The sequence below is a fragment of the Littorina saxatilis genome, linkage group LG7 (genome assembly GCF_037325665.1).
Source record: "Littorina saxatilis isolate snail1 linkage group LG7, US_GU_Lsax_2.0, whole genome shotgun sequence".
Classification (NCBI taxonomy): domain Eukaryota; kingdom Metazoa; phylum Mollusca; class Gastropoda; order Littorinimorpha; family Littorinidae; genus Littorina; species Littorina saxatilis.
Window position 1 is genome coordinate 46,165,567 of NC_090251.1, and position 19,280 is coordinate 46,184,846.

Here is a 19,280-nt window from a genome sequence, read left to right on the forward strand (position 1 = left end):
CTTCCAGTGCGTATAGGACGCAGGGACGCGCACTACGGGGAGCCCTGTTCCTCAGATTGTGTTATATATTTACAGGACTCCGCCTATCATTCCATTTCTTTATCTTTACCTAAATGTACCTATCCTGGCAGTCCACCTGCACACTCAAGGGTGTCTTCAATTCAATTCAATTCAATTGAATAAACTTTATTGTCTGCAACAAACAGAAGTTTTCATTCCAGGCACCACAGTGCCTCAATTTCAAGACTCCCTCCTTTTTAAGACCGAAGTTGTTCAGATTTGTGTCGCACGCTTATCATATACAGGCCTAGGCAAAAGTATTACTTTGTCGCAGTCACTTGCCGCGAGAGCTATAATGGAGTAAAGAGTTTGTCGCACAATCTGTTGTCCGGGAGTTTGTCGCAAAATCCGCCTGCAATGTCACAAAAATGCGACAAGCACTCATCTCTCAATGACCTAACGATGTCGCCTGTAAATGAAATATTCAGGAAGTCGTGTCTGTTGCAAAACTTCCCAAGTTCCTCGTCTGATCATTGATACATTCTAGACTTTTATACTACCATGTTCTATCCAAACTATGTTTTATTTTGCTGCCTGATGAAGCAGAGGGATATGCCCTTTTACACAAGATTGATTACAATTTATTGTGCTAGAAGCCGTAACGTGTGCGTTTTGGTGCTGGTGGTGTTTTTTATGCTCATATAACCAAAAAAACAAAAGAACAAGTCGCGTAAGGCGAAATTACTACATTTAGTCAAGCTGCGGAACTCACAGAATGAAACTGAACGTAGTCCGCCGCTAGTGCAAAAGGCAGTGAAAGTGACGAGCCTGTTTGGCGCGGTAGCGGTTGCGCTGTGCTTCATAGCACGCTTTACTTTACCTCTCTTCGTTTTAACTTTCTGAGCGTGTTTTTATTCCAAACATATCATATCTATATGTTTTTGGAATCAGGAACCGACAAGGAATAAGATGAAAGTGTTTTTAAATTGATTTCGAAAATTTAATTTTGATCATAATTTTTATATTTTTAATTTTCAGAGCTTGTTTTTAATCCATATATAACATATTTATATGTTTTTGGAATCAGGAAATAATGAAGAATAAGATGAACGTAAATTTGGATCGTTTTATTGAAAACAAATTTTTTTTACAATATTCAGATTTTTAATGACCAAAGTCATTAATTAATTTTTAAGCCACCAAGCTGAAATGCAATACCGAAGTCCGGCCTTTGTCGAAGATTGCTTGGCCAAAATTTCAATCAATTTGATTGAAAAATGAGGGTGTGACAGTGCCGCCTCAACTTTTACAAAAAGCCGGATATGACGTCATCAAAGACATTTATCGAAAAAAAAGAACAAAATGGCCGGGGATATCATTCCCAGGAACTCTCATGTAAAATGTCATAAAGATCGGTCCAGTAGTTTAGTCTGAATCGCTCTACACACACACGCACAGACAGACAGACACACACACACACCACGACCCTCGTCTCGATTCCCCCTCTACGTTAAAACATTTAGTCAAAACTTGACTAAATGTAAAAAACACACTTTATTTTGTAGCTGCTTTGCAATTTGCATTCTTCTTCTTCTTCTTCTGCGTTCGTGGGCTGAAACTCCCACGTTCACTCATGTTTTTCCACGAGTGGAATTTTACGTGTATGACCGTTTTTACCCCGCCATTTAGGCAGCCATACGCCGCTTTCGGAGGAAGCATGCTGGGTATTTTCGTGTTTCTATAACCCACCGAACTCTGACATGGATTACAGGATCTTTTCCGTGCGCATTTGGTCTTGTGCTTGCGTGTACACACGAAGGGGGTTAAGTCACTAGCAGGTCTGCACATAAGTTGACCTGGGAGATCGGAAAAATCTCCACTCTTAACCCACCAGGCGGCAGCGACCGGGATTCGAACTCACGACCTCCCGATTAGGAGGCCGACGTCTTACCACAACGCCACTGCGCCCGTCTGCAATTCGCATTGAAATGTGTAAGGTTTATTATTAACACCATAAACAGAAAAAAACGGGGAATTTTCTTGATGTTTCTAACATACGCTTGGTTTTTTTTTAAAATTAAAAAATTAAAAAATCTACACCCTCATAACACAGGTTACTCTGTTTATGACAAGTATATAGTAAGGAGAGCCATTTCATATCACACTTTTAAGAAGCAATGTTCTGGTGTCTTAGGCCTGAGCAAGCTGGGGGATTCGTGAGATGTTAACGCATATCTGCTAGGGCTTACCGTGTACGCGTCATAACCACAGAATGCAAATATTAATTTCCTGGCGTCGAGGGTTTAGCTGGATTCCCGGGTTTTCTTCTTCTTCTTCTTCTTCTTCTTCAGCGTGACGTGTGAGCTCGTTTGCCCATTTGGGTTCCCCACACTAGACTATGAAGTCAGCTTCACTCCGCTTTCGTTGGGTAGGCATGCTGGGTATTTTCGTGTTTCCATGACCCACCGAACTCCGACATGGATTACAGGATCTTTTCCGTGCGCACTTGGTCTTGTGCTTGCGTGTACACACGAAGGGGGTTAAGTCACTAGCAGGTCTGCACATAAGTTGACCTGGGAGATCGGAAAAATCTCCACTCTTAACCCACCAGGCGGCAGCGACCGGGATTCGAACTCACGACCTCTCGATTAGGAGGCCGACGTCTTACCACTGCGCCATTTCGCCCGTCGTTACCAGGTTTAAAACTCAGTGTCTCTCAAACGAGAAAAAAAGGGCGTTGAACGGATAGAAACATCTTATATATGGGTGATGGAATATAATTCAAATGAAATAAAACAACCGATGCTGACCCGAACTCTCCAATTCTCAGCATCGTAGATTTTGCTGATGTTGACTTTTTTTTTATGAATATGATTTTACAGGCTTTGTGTGGGTTTTACAAACTGTTTAGAGTTTGAACCGAAATGCAACACGAATATCCTTTCAAGACTGAAACACCATTCATAATATGTTTCCGACAAAATAAGGTGGACCTAGCTTTTGAACTTTAAATTATTGAAATTATTGGTTTTTTTATTCTTGACCTCGAATGATTTGACCCACAGCAATACTACTGTATCACGTCAGCGGTCTCTCACAAATAATGAAGATGACAGGAATTCAAAGAATCTGAATAAGATCTCGGAATTTCAGCACAAACAATGAAAAGACACACACAAAACTGCGCAGTAACATACAAAAATATAAAAAGATAAAATGATTTATTTTTTTTAGGGGGGGGGGGGGGGGGTGATATTCAGCTATGTACATGTCGTGCCTTATCTTGTCATCACGCCCTTCATTATGACTACCGCCCCAACAGCGGTGCGTGTCACAACTACTTGCCACTTCCCGTCCATAATGCACCGCGTCTTTACCTGACGTCTTTTTACCGGGACTGGGCGAACCAGCTTTGCAGGTCCGTCTAATTGCATAAAATTTGATATCCATTTTAGGACGAGATTTGACGGCAGGGTTCAAAAGCAACCCTCGTTAAAAGGAAACACAATAGCTGTCCCCTTTTAATGACATTTTTCACAGCTCGGCATGAAGCCTACCAACTCTAATTTTGCGTGGAAAGGTGGTGGGGTTTTAAAGACACAGTCATTCCCGTGCTAATAATCTTTGTGCAGATTCTCCTCGGTGTCCGAGCATCCCCACGTGCACGCATGCGCACGATAAAGATCCCAAAGTCACGGCAAAAGTATCAGGCCTTGGAAAACACGAATGCATGCATGCATGCAAGATATAGCAAATACCAACAACCTAAAGTCCCTGTGCTCCATCGGCCCAACAGCCCCCAAAGTGACCATTCACAGCACTGACCTAAGACGACCCAGCCAGGTGCCTAGCCAACTCCAGGTCTCCTCTAGCCGCCGCAGCCGGCCAGCTAACTGTATTTACTCACACACACATCACACGCCCTTGTTCTTTTTACCTTTTTATTTTTATTTTTTATTCTATTTTTTTATTTCCTTTTTTCATACAAAACGGGGTTTCCCCGTCTCACATGCCCCTGACGGCTTTGCCGTGAGGGCGTAAAACTTAAATTTCTCGTGCAATTAATTGGACTCACAATCTCAGAACTGGCCGTGCTTTGACATGGTAATGGATAAGACTATCCATGCCAAAAATCTACAGCCTGTGCGTTTTTTGTGCAGAGCGGGAATTTTGTGATGAGTTAATTTCATTAACAAGCACTAGTGGCACTCTGTGAAATTAATTTATTTACAATGATAATTATTTCCCTCGTCTTGGAGCCACCACCATAAGCCGTAGCCTTGTTGTTGTTTTTATAGTTATAAATGTTTGTACATTTCATTAATGATAACAGAAATAAAGCATTGTTTAAAACCAACAAATTCTCACACTGCGCAGAAACGAGTCAGGATGCTGATTTTTTGTATGATTCCAGGTGGAGGGACGACCTTATCCCATGCAAAATCCTGCATGGGCAGATATGACACAGTGAGACATAATGTCTTCATGGTAAAGGCTGTGCCTTTTTAACACAAACACGTAAGCCGCGGAGACTTAAGGAGCTAGAGAGAAAGAGACAGATTAGCCTTTATCACGCACCTGGTCTTTCTTTGACAAGTGTTTTCCGGGGGACTCTTGAAATAAAGGGGACTGAGGGGCTAGGGGAGCGACTAGGGGAGGGGGCAGGTTGGAGGAGTGACAGGTGAGTGGGTATGGGGGTGGAGTTGAGAGGGGGGGATGACTATGAACTATTGACACACATAACCCTCAATTGGTGAAATATTTTTGTGGGCGGGTATCATAACTATATGAAGTCAAAAAGCACAGGTGTCAACCTTTTCTGTTTGCATAATCTCCCTTGAGCATGCCGGAGAGTGAAGATGGAAAAAACCGCTGGCGCGGCCTTTTTAAGAAGCTTTTGGGTTTCTCTGTTAGTTAGTTGGGTTTTTTTTTCGTTCATTTGTTTTTGTTTGTTTCTTTGATTTTTTTTAATTTGTTTGTTTGTTTGTTTGTTTTTTTGTTGTTTTTATTGTTGTTGTTGATATTGTTGTTGTTGTTGTTGTTGTTGTTGTTGTTGTTGTTGTTGTTGTTGTTTTCGTTGTCGTTGTCGTCGCTGTTGTTTTTGTTGTTGTCTATTTCGTTGTCTTTGTCGTCGTTGTCGTCGTTGTTGTCGTTGTTGTTGATATTGTTGTATTTGCCATGATCGTTTTCGATAATATGATGTAATACAGCCTTCTTTTTTTATTATTATTTTTTAAGAAAAAACGTTTGAGGCAGTCGAGATGCAGATGTCACTAATGATTTGTGAAACAGAACAAAAATGGACGACATTAACTTCGACTAACAGTGACATGGGAGGCTTTCGTTATGGCTGAAAACCGTGACTAGACAAAAACGGAAGTGCAATAAAATGTGGGTCAAGTGAGGCTTTACCTTGTGCGTTGCCGACTATCTACAAAAAACAGTCAAAACAAAATATCCTGTCATAACGCAACAAACTTCCACTTATTTTCTTGTATACACGCTCATCAAAATGGTCCCTTATATTGCAGAAGACATAAGAAAAAAGCACCACAAAAAAAAGGATAGAAGACGGACACTAAATAAATAAACTAAAAGTAAAAAGATAAATAAATGAAATGATAGATAGGCCTACACGAAAAAATAATTCAAAATTTCATTTTAAAGGCAAAGGAATAATTCATGTAATTAATCCATAAATCAGTTGATTAAAAAATGAATATAGGCGGTTGTTTTTCTATGGTTTGTTTTCTTAATCTGGTTGATTCATTTTGTCTTTTTCTTTTTTTTTCTTTTTAACACCTAACATCCATCATCTACTCTTGTCGGAACTGAACTCAAATTTGTTTGTTTTTGTGTGTATTTTTTAACATTTTATTATATATCCAAAAACTGTGACCATTGATATCGCTAAGTTTGTTAAACGATATCGTCTTTAAAAAAAATTTAAAAAGCAACCTAAACTGCCATTAAACAAAATAATATTAAGAGACAAATAAATAATAACACACCTGGTCACGCCAACCATTCTAACCAATACCAGAAGTGCGTTAAACTAGAAGTGAACTTGTAGCATTCATTCACTTGTGCCAATAGCTAATAACATTGCGGTATTTTTTTTTCAACAATAAAAACATCAAGAATCAATAAGGAGTCAAAGCACAGATTTGTTACGGCTTGTAATATATTTCTTCTGAAATACAACAGGCTGGCAATCTATATCAGATTTTTTCAGGCTTGTAATCTATTTCATCTAAAAAAAATTTAAAAAAATTTGTTCAGGCTTGTAGCCTCTTTCTTTTGAAATGCAACTCACCACAGATTTTGTCAGGCTTGAAATCTATTTCCTCTAAAGTACAAACTCTCACAATTTGTTCAGGCTTGTATACTAATTCTTCTGTAATACAAGCCACAGAGATGTTCAGGTTCGTAATCTCTTTCTTTTGAAATGCAAACCACAAGGTATTTGTTCAGCCTTGTAATCTATATCTTCTAAAATACAAACTAAAGACTTGTTCAGGTGTGTAATCTATTTCTTCTTAAAATACAAACCACAGACTCGTTCTAGCGTGTAATGTATTTCTTCTAAAAATCAAACCGTAGACTCATTCAGGAGTGTTATCTATCTTTTCTAAAAATACAAACCACAGACTTTGTTCAGGCGTGTAATCTATTTCTCCTAAAATACAAATCGTTTGTTCAGGCTTGTAATCTAATTTTTTTCTGAAATACACACCACAGCTTTGTTCCGGCTTGTAATCTAATATTTTCTTTTGAGATACAAATACCTCCACAGATGTTTTCAGGCTTGTAATCTATTTCGTGAACGATGAACGATGAATAAAACAATGTTTATACCAAATAAAATAATCGAATGTCAAAATGTCCACCACGACTGTCCAGAGAGCCGGAAAGCCATCTATCTTTGCAAAGCTGGAAAATATCAGACGAGACATGTCAAGAAGAGTGACAGGAACTCTTGTGACACATGTGCAGACAACGGTTGACCTGACACCTCGTGTGCACACGTGTGTCGCATCCATCACCCGCCATGCGTGAAACCGGTCATATTTGTCACGGAGAGAAATTGTAATGCATTACGCTTCACTGACCTTGGGAGGACATTTTTCCTTGGCGTGCACCGGCGCTCTCTCTCTGTTTCTCTCTCTGTCTCTGTCTCTGTCTCTGTCTCTGTCTCTCTCTCTCTCTCTCTCTCTCCTTAACTATCTCAGTCTATGTCTCTCTCCCTCTCTCTCTCTCTCTCTCTCTCTCTCTCTCTCTCTCTCTCTCTCTCTCCGATTGTCTGTCTGTCTCTGTCTCTCTGTCTGTCTGTCTGTCTCTGTCTGTCTCTGTCTCTCTCTCTCTGTCTCTCTCTCTCTCTCTCTCTCTCTCTCTCTCTCTCTCTCTGTCTCTCTCTCTCAGACTATACACAGATTTGACATGTCTGCGTGCAAAATGTAGGCCCTAATATGCTTTTTTTCCACACTTTCCTATTCACATATAAATACTTATTAACAATAAAGTTATTTTTTCTTCTGGCCACATTTGTTTTTTTGTGACTATACCGCCAACTACGTGTATTTTGACTTGTGTCTTCTAGATAGGCCTATGTGGTGTCTGCATATGCGCGCGCGCGTGCGCTCCGGTGTGTGTGTGTGTCAGTGTGTGTGTGTGTCAGTGTGTGTGTCAGTGTGTGTGTGTGTGGCGTGCGTGTGTGTGTGTGTGTGTGTGTGTGTGTGTGTGTGTGTGTGTGTGTGTGTGTGTGTGTGTGTGTGTGTGTGTGTGTGTGAATACGAACACGAATACAAATACGAATACATTTTATTCTCATGAAACGTATTAATCATAAGACACGCGAAGAAAAGAACAAAATGAATTCATTGGGTTTTATTTTGAAGCAATTGTATATAAATTCCCCCCACTTAGTTTGTAGAGTGTCTACTTGCAAAAGTTGCCTTTGTACATCATATACATTATACATGTTGATTTATTTCACTCATTAAAGATTTTCAAAGTTGGTTGTTTTGTGTGCAATTATCTAGAAAATGTATTTCATCTTCTACTACTCCACATTTTTCGCAGAATCTGTTTTCCCCAGGTGTATTGCTGTATCTACCAGTGTAAATGTTCAGATCGTGGGCACTTAATTATTCTTAGTTTGCACAATGACTGTTTATATTGTCTTTGTTTTATGTATAAAAGATATGGTTCAGTTTTATAATTTGTTACTATTCTTCGATACAAATTCAACTAAGGTGAATTATTTATTTGACCTTTTTGTGCGTGTTTGCTTGCGTTTGCACTTGCGTGCGTGTGTGCGAGCGTGCGTAATGGTGTGATTTCTTTTCGTTTTCTTATCTTAAACTGTCTTCTCGGTTGTAAAGTCAACGTCAGTGAGTGACGTTTCTCTAGATAAATTTCGCATCTTATCATAACAGTTTAGCCTCAGTGTGTTTCTGTTCTCTTCTTTCTTTTTCTTCCTGTATTTCAGATTCGTTCTTCCTGTTCATTTTTACAACATTCCGAGCTCTGCAAAGCCAGCTTTCGACGGTCAAATTTCAAGCGTGTAAACTTAGCGCCCATGCGAAAGGTCAGAGAGGGGGTATAGCTCCCACATCAGTGTCATTATATCTTCGTTCATTTTCTGCTCCATCGCTCCGCCACGGCTTCTGCTGCCAAACAAACAACACATCAAAGGCGGCGAGACAAGGGATCAAAGGTGTTTCGGCGAGAATCCCCCTTTCATTCACCTGTCTACAGGTAAACACAAAGTTCGGTGTGTTTTTTCTCTCTGAGCATGTTTTTGAGATTGTTATTTTGTTATTGTCATGTTTTTATTTTTGTTTTGGTTTTGTATTAAACTATCTGTTTTTAGTGAGTTGAAGGAACAAGACAATATTTGTGATGAGTTTGTTTCGCCTCAAGAATTCTTGTTTTCCTTACTTTTTCTGCCTCGTACGTGTTTGTCGCCCTCGACCCCCCCCCCCCCCCCCCCAAACACACACACTCCCATACACACCCACACACACACCCGGTGTAACACGAAATTTTTACTCCACGAAAAATTTACTCCGAAGTAAATATTTCGTACGAAATGCTTACTCCGAGTACACTTTTCGTACGAGAAAAGAACTCCCCAAGGCACGAAAAAATTACTCCCTCCACGAAATTTTTACTCCCCATTTTTTTTACTTCCAGTAAAAATCTCGTACGCAAAAATGGGATGCGGGCGAAGGGATAATGCCAATAAGTGATCTCGCGCAAACGAATGTCGCGCTACCCTCCTTCCACCCCTTCCACCACCAAGACTAACAGGGGACAAGGGAGTAAAAATTTCGTACACCTGGCAAGGAAGTTAAATTGCTTGTGTTGGGGTGAAGTAATTTATTCCTTATTTATTCGTCAGGGGAGTAACAATTTTGTACGAAATGTTTACTCGGAACTCACCTGTCTTGGGGAGTAATTTTCTCGTGTAATGGGGGAGTGCTTTTTTCGTAAAGGGAGTAACTTTTTCGTACAAAATGTTTCCTCCGGAGTAAAAATCTCGTGGGAGTAATTTTCTCGTGTTACACCAGCACCCCGCCCCAAGGCAAGACAAGGCAAAATGTATTTTCAAAAACCCCTAGGGTTAACGATAAAAGGATCAGTCGATGCGAAGGAACCAACAAGGCACAAGTACCCCAGTACTATCTTTAATTTGGTCTGAAAAATCTGAACTCTTCACTGATCAGGCGCGTGTTGCTGTTTTTCAAAACAGACCGTTTATAGAACATGATGAAACATCCTCGAAGAACCTTTCATTCGTAAATGACCTTTACTCAAGGACGCCGGATATGACTTGTTTACCTTCTGTCAGTATCAGGAGCAAAGTTAGGTTTACAGGGACGTTAAAAACCAATTATCTTTGTCTGGAAATACCGGTACAGTCATCAATGTATAATCCTTTGTTGATGAAATCACATCATTGTCTGTGTTTTGTGGTGGAGAACACTAAACATGCTCAAACCAAAGAGTGTTTCCATAGGGAAACACTCTTTGCTCAAACCCCGAACACCCTCCACCCCCCCCCTCCCCACCCCCACCCCCTTAGAACACCCCCCCCCCCCCCTCGACCTACCCTACCCCCCCCCCCCCCCCCGCCCCAATATCAGGCATCAATAGTTTTGTCATGAAAACACATCGTTCTCTTTGTTTGGGAGGGGGGGGGGTGTGTTAGGGGAATAAATGAAAATCGTGATCAAAAGCGATAGTTTAGACTTTTTAAACAGTCTAATGTGGGGATGATGTTTGACGTCGGCAGTCGTCTGACGAAACGCCGAAACTTTATTTCAAATCGCTGAAAACTGTGCCGTAATTTTGGCAAAACAATTTACGCCAAGGATTACCACTCGGGAAGACCGGCGCAATGGCCTAGTGGTTAAGACATCGGCCTCCTAATCGGAAGGCCGTGAGTTCAACTCCCGGCCGAGGCCGCCTGGTGGGTTTAGGGTGGAGATTTTTCCGATCTCCCAGGTCAACTAATATGCAGAACTGCTAGGGCCTTATCCCCCTTCGCGTGTACACACAAGCACAAGACCACGTGCGCACGGAAAAGATCCTGTAATCCATGTCAGAGTTCGGTGGGTAAAAGAAACACGAAAATACCCAGCATGGTTCCCCCGAAAGCAGCGTATGGCTGCCTTAGATGGCGGGGTAAAAACGGTCATACACGCAAAAGACGTAGTGGGAGTTTCAGCCCATGTACGAACAAACATTCTGATAACATTCCACTCTGGTAACATTCCACTCTGGTAACATTCCGAAAACTGCCGACATGTTTATGACCCCGGGGCCGAGGAGCACGCACCGAAAGTGGGTGTCCCCCAAACGGGAGAGAACAAACCACGGGTTCTGATTGGTTGAAATCACAACACATCTCAGTTTCAACCAATCCAACACTGCGGGTGGCTCCCGTTTGGGTGGCAACTTTGTCGTTCACCTCCATCCTGAACTCAGGTCAAAATGAGTTCGGCTCATTCTCTCCCTGACAGGATGCCTTGAGTTTCCTTGTCTGGCAAGGAAACCGATTTTTATTTTTTTAATTTTTTTTTTAACATATTTAGAGCTTTTTGTAATGTATTATTGATATAAGCAGATTCGCGATCGTCGATAATAATTTTTCATGGTGTTTTGTAATTTTTAAATTACAAAGGAATTGATATGTAAGACAGTTTCAAGCGAGCTATTTTTCGCGGCTGTTTTTACTGTGCAAACAACTCTAAATATGGCAAAAGTGTCACGTGATAATCAACCGTTTGGTTTCGGCGCTAACTGGAGCAGACGATTTTTTCTGTAACCAGCTGACAGTGATGAAACCATATAATTATTACGGTCTCCTTCTGGCAGCAGTCCCAAAATTTCGACTTGTCTTGACCTTAGAACGATGTCTTTATCATAACTGTGAAGAACAGAACGGAGATCACTGTCGAAGTCGACCAATCTGCAATCATTTAATAATAATAATAATGGACATTTGCTATAGCGCATAATCATATATATGCTCAATGCGCTTTACATATTAATTTCTGCCGTGTGAGATGAAATTTTTTACACAATATATCACGCATTCACATCGGCCAGCAAACCTCAAGCCTATTAGGGCGAGCATTCACCTTTCACGGCCTTTATTCCAAGTCACACGGGTATTTGGTGGACATTTTTAGCTATGCCTATACAATTTTGCCAGGAAAGACCCTTTTGTCAATCGTGGGATCTTTAACGTGCACACCCCAATGTAGTGTACACGAAGGGACCTCGGTTTTTCGTCTCATCCGAAAGACTAGCACTTGAACCCACCACCTAGGTTAGGAAAGGGGGGAGAAAATTGCTAACGCCCTGACCCAGGGTCGAACTCGCAACCTCTCGCTTCCGAGCGCAAGTGCGTTACCACTCGGCCACCCAGTCCATTTTCGTCTCGCGAACACTGATCTCAAATTTAGATCAGTGCTCGCGAAAACCATATGGGAGATAACTCTGTATTTTTGTTTTGATAGATTCGCGTAGGACTGTAGCGTCCGGTCAGGGAGAGAATGAGCCGAACTCATTTTGACCTGAGTTCAGGATGGTTGACCTCAGCCCTGATCTCGTGTTGCGCCGTAAGAACTGAGACAGGTCCGTTATAGCCATGATGAAACAGGTGTGCTAATATATAACTACCGTAAAATCCCTAGCATAAGCCCACCCCCCCTGTGCACAGATTTAGGGCAAAATTGGGGGGTGGGCGTTTGCTAGGGATAGACCCCTTTGCACAAAGTAAGTTTTGTGCTCAACCGTGTATTTGAGTGAATACAAACCCCGAAAGCATGTAAGTTAGGTCGTGTGAGTAGAAGTGAAGGAAAAAAGAAAAAAAAGGACTTTGAGGCAAAGAAGGCCAACCATGAGAGAGAGAGAGAGAGAGAGAGAGAGAGAGAGAGAGAGAGAGAGAGAGAGAGAGAGAGAGAGAGAGAGAAAAGGACTGGCTCTTCTGAAAACAACACGAGCATATAGTCATTCATATAAATTTATTAAAGTAAAAAGAAAATCGCCAGACCTTTGCAAGGACAAACAATAACAACACAGTTCCGGGGAAAAGAAACTTGATGAAATGTCGAAATATCAACACCAATGAAGCCCTTTCTTTCTGTACAGGGAAGAAATTACACGATCGTCTTTGGAAATGAAACGTTAACTGAACTAGGATTTTGTCTTCAAAAGGCCCAATCTTTCTGAGAAAGAAAAACCCACAAACTTAGGAAAAAAAAGAGAAGAGAAACTCGAAAAAACATGAACGATGGGTGGGAGTGAGGAGAGGGGACAAAGAATAAGAAAAAAGGAAAGAAACACGAAAAGGTAAAGAAGGGGAAAAAGATGACTTTTAGAACAGTCTGCACAAATCCTAGTGAAAGTGAGCCTATAGTCTCTTTGAAAAAAGCAGGGTGGGCGTTTGCTAGGTAGTTACCCCTGTGCACAACTTTTGGCCCAAAGTGGGGGGTGGGCGTTTGCTAGATGGTGGGCTTATGCTAGGGATTTTACGGTAATAGCTAAAAAGTACACCAGGGATTCTGTCCTCTCTCTGTACTGTCCCCCGTTTAGTTTCTTTGACGCGAGAATTGGCGAGTGGGGCGAGGGAATAACGTTTCTTGGTCAATTCTCGCCACGAGGAACGCCAGGATTTGGCGAGAGTAGGCGAGCATGCCTTGGAGGAGCTCGTTACGCGAGAAAAACAATGGCGGCTGCACAGCTGCCAATCCGATTGGCTGTTAATGTCTCTTTGCCAGTGCAGACAACCTTTTCGGGGGAGCATCTCGTTACTCCCCCGTATCGTTACTCCCCCGGCTCGTTACTCCCCCATATCGCTACTCCCCCGTGCCTTTTTATTACACTTAAGTAATGCAGTTATTACTTAATTGAATTTTCAAGAGAGAGAGAGAGAGCATGTTTAAAGAACTTACAACTGCCAGATCTGCCTGTACATTCGTGTACAGTACATCTTTGAAAAAAAAAGTATATATTTTAAGCAGAAGAGATACTATTTCAGAATGCATGACGGGGGAGTAGCGATACGGGGGAGTAACGAGCCGGGGGAGTAGCGATACGGGGGAGTAATTAACGAGCTGGGGGAGTAACGAGCCGGGGGAGTAACGATACGGTTACTCCCCCGTATCGCTACTCCCCCGGCTCGTTACTCCCCCGTACACAGAAAATGACTGGATAACCCTGTAATAGTAAGTTGGCATGAAATATTGTTTTTCCGGAGACATTTTCTGGATAAACAAACAAAGAAACAAACAAAACAGCTGGACAGGGGGCGGGGGGTGGGTGGGGGAACAATATTTCATGCCAACTTACTATCACAGGGTTATCCAGTCATTTTCTGTGTACGGGGGAGTAACGAGCCGGGGGAGTAGCGATACGGGGGAGTAACGAGCCGGGGGAGTAGCGAGCCGGGGGAGTAGCGATACGGGGGAGTAACGAGCTGATCCCCCTTTGCGGTATCAACCAATTATGTTTAATTCTTGTGTAGCTGGCCATCGAACCGTTTCATGTACACCCGCGCTGCCTTGCATATATATATATATATATAGCAAGAGGCTAGCCGCAAGCAATTCTTGCCTGAAAGAAACGGGGGACAGGTGTATGCCAACAGCTGAAAAGAACACCAGGGATTATGTCCTCTCTCACCATTACTGGTTTTGTTTTGATAGATTCGCGTAGGACTGTAGCGTCCGGTCAGGGAGAGAATGAGCCGAACTGAGCGTTGTGTAAGAGAATGCGAAATAGCCATGACGAAACTGATCTGAACAACTGAAAAGAATACCTTCGACTGGTGTCATCATTTCGTCCATGTAATCTCTGCCCCGGCCAGTAATCAGTGTTTGATCATCTCCTCGGCGGAATTTATTGCGGCCATTTCCTGCTCTTTGATTTCTAGCCGATTGCCGAGAGTTTTGAGAGAAAACAAAGCAGTAATAGCCATGATGAAATCTCCATGAGCTCTGCCAGATCTAAAAGGTCGCGTGTCTGGACCATAGGAGGACCTTGGCTCTAATCAAGGCCATGGACAGTGCATTTTTGAGGCGTCACTTCTCCCGGCTTTTTTTTTTTTTTTTTCGGTTTTTCTATTTGAACAGAAATTATTCTGAGACATTGTTTAGGGTTTTTCCAGAAACGCTTTTTTTTATTTTGATATTTAGGGATTAAGAAGAACTGGGTGATGTTTTATTATTTAACGTATCATTAATATTTAATTGCATCGCTTTTTAAAATGTCAAGAAGCATATACCTGCTTGGTCTTTCTGGGCCTAGTTTAACAGTACACACATACATACACACACACACACGCACGCGCGCACACACACACACACACACACACTGCAAGATCATTCTCCTGTTGTCGCAAAACTGAGTTCTTAGGTGCGAATTGCAGAGGAGCAGTATATACTAGCTCGTTAAAAAGAAAATACTTTGCGAATAACTACGAACACTGATGCAAATTAATCACACATGTGAACAAAAATGAAGGCAAGTCACTGTGACAAAAATATCGAAAATCGTTGTTGCAAATTGTGCAGGCGAATACAACAATAAACGAACTAAATAATAGATCGTTTGAATACATGAAAGAATGAAAAACTTGAAGAAATGTGCTCAAAATGAATTGTACAATTACTTTTTTTTTTTAAATATCTTGTCACGCCATTAAAATTTTTTTTATATCTTCGGACAGATTTTGTTCGATCTCTGTGACTGTTCTCTATACTGGGAAACAGTGTGGGAATGGGTTGTTTAGTCGTTGCCGGGGTTTTCATAACCCATTTGGCTATTCGGGACTAATTCAGTTTTGTTTCCTCTCTCTGTTCACATGATGGTCTCTGTCACCTGATTGAAACAATTCAATACGGCCCGTCTATCACAGTAAATTGGAGAAAGCTTCCAAAAGTTCGTATCTTTTTAGATCATACTTGTTACTTCAAATCTGATAAGAAATGTGTATCTGCATTAAAACGTTTCAAACAATGGGTCCCGGAAACATAGCAGCGTTAAGGATGTACGTTTGCAAAGAATGCATGGACGTTGTACCGTTTCCCCATTTGTGTCACCATTTCCACTACAAGTTACGACAACAATACGCCAACATATAGACCAAACAAGCCTACTGTTTCTGGGATCAGCTCGTTACTCCCCCGGCTCGTTACTCCCCCGGCTCGTTACTCCCCCTTATGGTTAGGGTTAGGGTTAGGGTTAGTAACAAGCCGGGGGAGTAACGATACGGGGGAGTAACGAGATGCTCCCCTGTTTCTGATCCCAAAATTTTACATTAATTTTCATCAGTGATATCTGCTACTTTGCATGATATTATCACCGGTAACTTCTAACTCTATACTTTACTTACAAAATACAATATATCTAACTCTGTGATAATATCATCCAGGTATCCTGAGATTATCACGTAATTGTAAACGACGCGAAACTGAAGGCACTCATCATTTTCCTGAGTGATTTTTAGAGTGATGAGACTGTCACGCCTGAAAGTCATGTGCAGCTAAAACAAGTCGCGTAAGGCGAAAATACTATATTTAGTCAAGTAGCTGTCGAACTCACAGAATGAAACTGAACGCAATGCAACGCAGCAAGACCGTAGCATCGTCAGTCCACCGCGCACGGCAAAGGCAGTGAAATTGACAAGAAGAGCGGGGTAGTACTTGCGCTGAGAAGGATAGCACGCTTTTCTGTACCTCTCTTCGTTTTAACTTTCTGAGCGTGTTTTTAATCCAAACATATCATATGTATATGTTTTTGGAATCAGGAACCGACAAGGAATAAGATGAAAGTGTTTTTAAATTGATTTCGAAAAAAAAAATTTGATAATAATTTTTATATATTTAATTTTCAGAGCTTGTTTTTAATCCGAATATAACATATTTATATGTTTTTGGAATCAGCAAATGATGGAGAATAAGATAAACGTAAAGTTGGATCGTTTTATAAATTTTTTTTTTTTTTTACAATTTTCAGATTTTTAATGACCAAAGTCATTAATTAATTTTTAAGCCACCAAGCTGAAATGCAATACCGAAGTCTGGGCTTCGTCGAAGATTACTTGACCAAAATTTCAACCAATTTGGTTGAAAAATGAGGGCGTGACAGTGCCGCCTCAACTTTCACGAAAAGCCGGATATGACGTCATCAAAGACATTTATCAAAAAAATGAAAAAAACGTTCGGGGATTTCATACCCAGGAACTCTCATGTCAAATTTCATAAAGATCGGTCCAGTAGTTTAGTCTGAATCGCTCTACACACACACACACACACACAGACACACAGACACACACACACACACACACACACACGCACATACACCACGACCCTCGTTTCGATTCCCCCTCGATGTTAAAATATTTAGTCAAAACTTGACTAAATATAATAAAAATGATCCAATATGATCTTCCCACCTCCCACCTTCCAAAGTGGCCCCGCCCACAAGGACTGCCCCACCCCCCTCTCAGTCCCCACCATCCCCCACCCCTCCCTTCTCAATACTCCCAACCAACCTAACCTATTCGTCTCACCCTTTTCTTCTGTCAAAACTTGAAGACCCAAAGAGTCTCTCAGCACAAATGTCAACAGTTGAAGAGTCTTCCTGATTCAACCAATCACCTGGAAAATGGAGTCTCTTTTCTACCCCAAGCGATAGAGAGAGATCGCGTTCCGTTTTAAATCGTGATGCAACTACCCTATCTTTTCTTCTCTTTAGGGCGACCGTGTGTCGGTGAAAACTATCCTCACCTTATTCAGCAAACTTTCTCGCGGCATTTCAATGAGATATTTTTTATCTCTTGCACCGATGCGACAGCACGTCTCTTTATTCTCTTGCAAATCGAAACACCTCCGCATTTTTACATTTGTACAGGGGGACGGTGAGATATATAGTAAGCGGTTTGAGAAATTCAGTGTATGTTTTGTAGTGTGTCCCCGACTGAATGTTCTGTTCCTTTTGGCAATCGAGTCACGTTTGAAGTCACAAATTAATGTTGGTTGAAAGACAGTGTGCTTGTACTGTGACAATCACAGGTAGGCCTATTAAGATAGCGCAGACCACACACAGTAATTTGTTCTCCCTCCAACAGCCGGACCCTCCCCCCCCCCTCTATACCTCACCCATACACACCGATTTATCATCCTCCACCCTCCTTCGCCCAGTACACACCTCCCGGCGACTTTTTTGTGAAAAAGTTAACATTGAACAAAAGAGCCGTGTCAGTTCTTTCCCACGTTGCTCTCACATTCGCAGATTGCTGGAGTGGTCCATAAACAAAATGGATAGTGACGTGTGTGTGTGTGTGGTGTGTGTGAGTCTGTCTGTCTGTATGTCTGTGTTTGTGTGAGTGCGCGCGTGTGTGTGTGTGTGTGTGTGTGTGTGTGTGTCAGCCGTGTGCCGGTGTGTGTCTGTCTGTCTGTCTGTCTGTCTGTGTCTGTGTCTGTATGAGCGCGTGTGCGTGAGTCAGTGTCTGTGTGAATGTTATAAAACCCTTTCAGTTGCATGAACAAATTCAAGTACACTAGGATAAAGAAACTGATTTATCTACAACTTTTAAAGAAACATTTAAAAGGTTAGAACGACGCCCTTTCTACATTAGAATCTTTCACTGACAGAAACATCTCCAAAAAGTTAAACTCAGTCGTGGTGGATTATCGCAAGGTACACTCGGGGTGTCTCAAAGTCAACGTCGAGAAAGCTACTCCACCCGAATTGCAGTACTATAAATACATCTGACGAAAGAGCGTCCCCACAGCTCGACACTTCCTGACAGTGACCGTGATAACGTTTAAATAAATATTGAATAGTAAACCAATAACTACAATAAAGTAACTTACTAAAACTATACCTACATACATACATACATCCATACATACATACATACATACAGACAGACAGACAGACAGACAGACACGACACACACACACACACACACACACGCATACACATACACACACGGCACACACACACACATACACACACATAAATGACATAAATACATATCAGCAACGTTTATTCAGGAAATAGTATATACATAAACAGAATATTTATCTCCGGAAAATGGACACATATTTACGCTACGAGCCCATGTAATCCAACAAATATTAGAAGCAAACCACTCTCTGAGTGGTAGCCTCTGTTGGCAAGGGAGATTTTTTTTCTGAAAATTCCAAGTTTATATCTGTGAAGGGAAAAAAGGAAGTATGTAGGCTAATGAAAGAATATTGACATTTAGCCAAGCCGTTCTAATAAAATAAAAATAAGGTTAAAACTTAGGAACTTTCAAAAGGCCTAAAACGGGGCTAATACTCTGTTCCAAGTCTGAACGAACAAGGAGATCTAATTCTTAAGAAGTGAAACAGCAAAAGCATTCAACATTTCGAGAGTGTTTGTTTTCAGTAAGATGTTAATTCAATAGTCTTTTCCAACGTTAGGACTCACATGTATTTAAATGCTTATAAAGTTGTAATGTTGTATTTGTCCAAAAGACACCAAAAAAAACATATTGTGTGGAATCCTACACATCCGTGTCGTCTTAAAAATCATGTGTTTAAACCGCAAATATCATTATAATTATATATAAACAAAATTCTAAGTTCGTGAGCGCGCAACTTACAGATCATGGCGAACATCGCGCTGGTGAAAGGGAAGTCACTATGTCGTTTTGTGAAGGAGTATTAACACTTATAGCTTCCCTTGCATTAGATGACGGCTGCATGTTT

General features: G+C 41.3%; 1 protein-coding gene across 2 annotated transcripts in view; it reads left to right on the forward strand.

Annotated features, from left to right (window-relative positions):
* Positions 1-8,433: 8,433 nt before the first annotated feature.
* Positions 8,434-19,280, forward strand: part of LOC138971601 (uncharacterized) — an 18,349-nt gene continuing 7,502 nt past the window's right edge. For both annotated transcript variants that reach the window (XM_070344361.1, XM_070344360.1), the window contains exon 1: positions 8,434-8,760. The gene's annotated coding sequence lies outside the window, so the exon portion shown is untranslated. The remainder of the gene's footprint in view (positions 8,761-19,280) is intronic.